Source organism: Camarhynchus parvulus, chromosome 3, assembly GCF_901933205.1.
Source record: "Camarhynchus parvulus chromosome 3, STF_HiC, whole genome shotgun sequence".
Taxonomy (NCBI): domain Eukaryota; kingdom Metazoa; phylum Chordata; class Aves; order Passeriformes; family Thraupidae; genus Camarhynchus; species Camarhynchus parvulus.
Genome location: NC_044573.1, coordinates 26,191,268 through 26,197,267, shown reverse-complemented (window position 1 = coordinate 26,197,267; position 6,000 = coordinate 26,191,268). Strand labels below are relative to the sequence as shown.

General features: G+C 48.0%; 1 protein-coding gene across 3 annotated transcripts in view; it reads left to right on the top strand.

The window, feature by feature from the left end:
* The first annotated feature begins 1,271 nt into the window (after positions 1 to 1,271).
* SRBD1 (S1 RNA binding domain 1) overlaps positions 1,272 to 6,000 on the top strand; it is a 126,583-nt gene continuing 121,854 nt past the window's right edge. The window contains exons 1-2 of one of the 3 annotated variants that reach the window (XM_030944535.1): positions 1,272 to 1,365; positions 2,568 to 2,675. The gene's annotated coding sequence lies outside the window, so the exon portion shown is untranslated. Of the gene's footprint in view, positions 1,821 to 2,567; positions 2,676 to 6,000 lie in introns of all 3 variants that reach the window. The other 2 variants (XM_030944532.1, XM_030944534.1) reach the window with 2 other exon arrangements.

Here is a 6,000-nt window from a genome sequence, read left to right as displayed (position 1 = left end):
GTTTAAAACCATTCCAGACTGTTAAACACACATTTATTATAAAGTCAAGATGAAAAATTATGAATTATTAAGTTTATAGCACCTTAGTTACATTTAAGATATTGCTGTTCCAAGGCTGGAGGACAGATGGCTCGTAGTTATGACCACAAGTTACAAATATTTATGATACAAAGCAGAAGACCTTTTAGGGTAATGGAAGCTCGAAAGGCGACTTTAATGTAGCAGCGTGCTTGCTCCATGCTTCTGGTGACGGCTCCAGAAGTCAGCACCCATTAAATTTTTTACACGAGATACAGACTTCACAGGATCCTTGCTGAACGTTAACTTAGAAGATATGAATGATAAAGGAACAGGTACAGACTGCAGGGAACCATAACTTTAGATGGAATTTTAAGGCAGGCACCTAACCCTTGTGTACTTTTTCCAGCACTAGTGTGCAAATGCTTTTAAACAAAAACAATGCAAATTTTAGTGGGCGTGGGTAAAGAACACGAGTATCCTATGGATATTGGGCTCTATCTACATGTTCCTATCTACTCCGGGGGCTGAAAGGGCGTTTATTTATTTCTGCGTCTTCTGCAGTCACCTTTGACGCAGTATCTCAGCTTCACACAACGACGACTTCTGCTTCCCAAGACCCCCGTGAGAAACCCCTGCTCCTTGCCTAACACCTTTAGAATTCCCATTCGCCCAGAACCGAACCGGCTCATTCCTGCATCGCCGCCCTTTGTCCTTGGTTTAAGTGAAAGGCAGCTGATGCTCTCGCCATGTGGGACCTCGGGTTCGCTGGCCCTCGACCCCCCACCCCTCACAGCTCTCGGGGCTGCCCCCGGGGCGGCGGGGGCAGCGAGAGGGGCGGTACGAGGGGCGGTGTGAGGGGCAGCGAGAGGGGAGGTGTGAGGGGCAGCGAGAGGGGCGGTACGAGGGGCGGTGAGAGGGGCAGCGGGGGCGGTGCGAGGGGCGGTGTGAGGGGCAGCGAGAGGGGCGGTGTGAGGGGCAGCGAGAAGGGCGGTGTGAGGGGCAGCGAGAAGGGCAGTACGAGGGGCGGTACGAGGGGCGGTGAGAGGGGCAGCGGGGGCGGTACGAGGGGCGGTACGAGGGGCGGTACGAGGGGCGGTGAGAGGGGCGGTGAGAGGGGCGGTATGGGAGGTGGTACGGGAGGCGGTACGGGAGGCGGTGCGGGAGGCGGTACGGGAGGCGGTGGGAGGGGCGGTGGCGGCACGGGCCCCGCTCCGGCGCGGCCGCGCTTCCTGCGGCGCGGCGCGGCCGCCGCTTCCTGCTCCGCCCCGCGGCGCGTCGGGCGGGCGCGTCCGCCATTGCCGCGCCGGCGGCCCTTTCAAACGCGGCAGCCGGCGGCAGCAGGGGGTAACGACGGAGGGAGCCGCTCGCTCCTCGCTGGGACAGGGCTGGGGGTGAAGCAGGGCGGGCAGCGGCGCCGTGCTGGCCCCGGCGCCCTCCGTGCCACGCCGCAGCGCCCGGCAAGCGAGGGGTTCGCCCTTGTCTCGCTTGTTCAGGGCGAAACCAGCCTGTTCTTCTCCCTCCATTCCCAGCCCCTCTGTCCGGAGAGAGAACTGCCCGACCCCTGCGAGGGGGTGAGCGGGACCGTGGATGCGGGCGGGCACCCCTGGCTAGGCTGGGACGGGACAGCTGGAAGGGACAGGAAGGCAACTGAGAGGTTGCACATTCCCGTGGTTCTCCCACGGGGCTGATGCCCTTCCCAGGCGGCGAGGGTGGCACGTGGCTCTGTTAGCCCTTGCTCTTGAACACTGTCAGCATATCTGCGGAATTCGGTGTCGCCAGGGAGAGAACGGGGCTTCGGAGTACGTAAAGTGGATTTTCATCTCGGTCGCGTTTCTGGGCCGAGAAGCAGTCATTTGGGGTGGTAGTGAGTCACCAAGCAACAAACAGTCTCAGGAGCTGCTTTGCTCTCAGCTCCCCTTCTACATGCAAGCCTCCAAAATGAGTGTTCTGGTGCGATAAACTCTGCTGGGGCTGTTGCCGTGCAGAAGAGTTGTGTGTTTTCCATATCCTTTTGGAAGTGAAGACATCCCGTTTAATGAACCAGGATGGATGTGTTTCTGTGGGGCTGGTTTGGTGGACTGGAGAAAAGGAATGACTGCACGTGATGTAGCCACCTGTTGCGGCATCAGAAGCAGTATCCCTGATTTTGGATAATGTCTTCATAGGTGGTTTGAGAGCAGTGGATTGAGGAAAATGCATGAAAAGTGTTTGTGTTCTCCCTTTCTTGGGCAGACCTCTTCTGATTAATTTACAGGGTGCTTCATATGGGATTTTCCTTTTCCTCAGTGGTACCATTAATTATAGGAACAGGCATGGGATAGGATGCACCTTCTAGGGGCACAATCTTTGTGCTTTGCCTTTTAGATGGTACTTCTGTAAGTAAAAGCAGTAGGTGGTGTTCTTACTAGTTCTTACACCTTTTCCTCTCTGATTAGCTTTGAGGAGTGTTTTGATATATGTGTGTAGCCTCTATCTGTTTCTTTGTGGTTGTAATTTTCCTGTTAGTGCTGGACGATTCTAAATTGTGTCTGCATCTCCTTCCTCAGGCAGGCCTGACTGGCTTTGTACAGGAAAAGTCCTTGGAAATCTGCACTAGCTTCTCTGAGCAAAAGTGTCTGGGAGTTCTCCAAGGCTTTAACCTCAAGAGGATTACAGTAAGTTGGATTTATATTTGGAAGTACAACTCAGCTGACTTATGTCTGCAGGATAATAACCTAGAGAGACAGAAAGATTTCCATACAAGTCCCTACCATTGGTCTGCATAGCATTTCCCCCCCTTGTTGCTGACTGTATGCTCACATTTTGATATTTCTTTTCTTTAGAATGTTATTGCACTGAAGGTATCTTAAAATGACAAGCAAAACCAACCTGTTGGGACTCTCTTATAATTATTGAAGTGGCCATTCTGCTTCTACTTAGAATGGTCCAAAATTCCCTTGTCATATGGGACTTGTGCTCTTTATGTCCTGCTCCAGGTGCTTCATGTTATAAATGCTGATTTGTCTAGTATTGTTAGACTTAAGAAGAAGCTAAACTGCAAAATTCTGTTATTCTTGCTGGTTTATTTGTGAAAGAAAAGCAAAGGCTTTTAGAGCTTTGCTTTAGAGCAAAGTTTGAGGAGCTTCCTGCATAGAGGGATCCCTGTAAGTAATGTGCTGCTTTGGATTAACTGGAAAAAGGATTCAGAAGTTTCTGTGTGCTTTTCAGTTGGACAGGGCAAGTTGCAGTTACTGAAATGAAATTAATTTCCTAATGTATTTATGATGGTGGTGGTGTTTTGGGTTGTTTGATTGTTTGTTGGGTTTTTGTTGTTCTGTTTTGTTTGTTTGTTTGGGTTTTTTTTGTTCTTGTGCCTTCAGGTAGGAAAATCTATTCGGGCTATTTTTTAATCTGAAAATCAAAGCTCTACTGATAGAGCTTTAAGAGGTGTGTGCTAGTGCAGGGATTTTTTGGGGGAGTTGGGCAAATGGTGGTGGGGAGTGAGAATTTTTTAAACTAATTACTTTTAAACTGTTATTAAACTTCTCTTTCTGCATGTGGTTGCTTATGCCACCTGGATTCACATAAGAAGAAAATTATTTTCAATGGATTGTGCCTTTGCATGAATAGGGAGATTGAAGAGAAAAACAGTCTCTAAATGAGATTTAGATTGCCCCTTAACATAATAAGATCTTTAAAACCTCAATCTCCTTATATTCTGTGTGCAGCCTAGACCTATTTGGGGAGAGAGACCAGAGAAATGATTATTTCCTTGCTGTGTGTTTTGTGCAGACCCGTATTAAGATTCTGTACAGTAAAGGATGAGAGCTACTTGGTGTCTTGGTTTGGGAAGACAGGAGTCTGCTAAGGAAGGCAGGAGCCTTCCCTGAAATGGAGAATGCAAACCCTCCCCACCCCTCCGAATTGCTATAATTTTAAATTAAGGGGCTCTCAGGCAAAGATATGGGAGCAGGAAGTAACAGTTCTTTAATAGAGAAGAAAAAAAATAAAATAAACAATGCAGTCCACTGGAACAACACTGACAGAGTCAGAACCCAACCTGACACCCTGTTGGCCAAGGTATTGGTGGTAGTCCGATTGAAAATGTGGCTGCAGTCCTCTGAAGTATCAGGTGTGGTTCTCTTGGAGCAAGGAGGATCTGTAGAGAAGGATGTATTCTTCCTCTGAAGATCCAGTGGAGGAAGAGGCAGCTGCTGTTCCTCTAGGGAATCCCGTGGAGAAAAGCCATGCTGGAGTTTCAGAATCTCAGAGTGTGTCGGGGTAGCGGTGCTTGGCCCCTCCCTCTGGGCGGAGCATCTCACAATGGGATGTTGCAGTTCTTATCAGTCATGCAGTGATATTCAATAGGCTGTTATCAGCAGAGGTGCCCTCCTGGGAGGTGTGAATGTGGTCACACAAAGAGAGAGATAAGGCAAACTGCTCACTTGACAAGGTAATCTGCCATACAGATTGTAATGGAAAACATCTTGCATGCAATCTTCGACACTTGGGCAGTCTTTATTCTTTGTGTAGCCTGACCCCAAACTACAGTAGCCTTATTTCAGTGAGTAGCTGACAAGTAGGGAGAGGTGTTGCAGCCATCCAAATTGTGATGTGGAGCTCTGCATTGGATGCAAAGGGTAGAAGTGGGAACAAAATAACTGGCAACAAAACTGATGCCAAACTATTTGGAGAGTGAACCTAGCCGATATATTTATCTACAGTAGCAGTGATTTAAATAGTTTCAGCTCTTCTTCACTGGATAGGATAATAGCGGTGTGAATTGCTTTAATTTTTACCTGGAAAGTACTTGCAAAGAATGTACTGTAACTGCTGAGTTTTGTGGAGAAGCCAGGCTTCAGTGATGGAAGGGTGTGTTTCAAGCAGTGATGCTTCATGCTGTCATTTGGGTCATGGACAAGCAGGTGAGTTTTGATTCCCTTGAACAGAGGATCAAGGGTCTAGCGTGAAGGTTCAGCATTAAGGTTTCAGCCTGTGCTAGAGAAGGAAAAGATCTACAAATCTGTACACAGATTTGAAATGAAGCAGCAGTCAGGAACTTAAGTATGTGTGCAAGGCCAAAGTTTTCAGGGCCTAGCTCATGTTGCTTGCTCATGGAAGTAAAATATTGCTGGTGAGATAAGAACTGTTTTTCTTAAAAGAGCAGCATTGTCAGAAATTAAAAGGTCACTGACTGTACATAAAATAAGAAAAGGTGTGTTGGCTGATGATTACTGGCTGGAAGTGTACTAGCCTCAAGTGTGAGAAGAGCTGCTAGAGCAGAGCATGTTGGAGTTGAATATGACAATTGGCAAGCTGGGGAAATCCTAACCAGAGTGGCTGGATAACTTGTGCACAATTCTGGATACTGTGTGTTTACTTCCTTCAGCTGATAAGGAAACACCAGGTACTGTGAACATCTGTGATACATCTATGACAAGGTACAGCAAAACTGAATACAGACATAGGAAGGGAAAATGACCTGACTGGTATAAAGAGGTTATGCTTAATTTTTCAGTTTGGTAATTGGCTCTTCCACAGCTATGGGATTCTTCTGGATTTGGAAGGGACTATCATTTCTTTCCTCGGGATAGAAGCCAACTCTCACTGGAATATGGAATACTGGAATATGGTTAACTGGAGCTGACAGAGAAGGAAGTGTTAAAGGCAGTTTTCTCACTGAGACCAGTCTATCTGGAAAATATAATAGGAGATAAGTGGATAAGTGGCCAACTTCACACTGGCTTGATCCCAGCATGCTGTGGGAGGGTGCATAAAGCTGTTCCCAGTTCCCTCAACACTCGAGGTAGGGGATTTGGGGGACTGTATCCCGACAGAAGTGGAGCATGGAGCTGGCAGTAGCTTACTGTCAGTGCAGCAGTCAGTGTTTGTTGTAGATGCCCCATGAGGACTTAACAGTGTTTGCCTTTGCCTGTTTCTTGAGTCTTCCTGCTTTACTTCAGGGGCTGTCTCCAGGCTTGCTTTCTGTATTTGTTATCT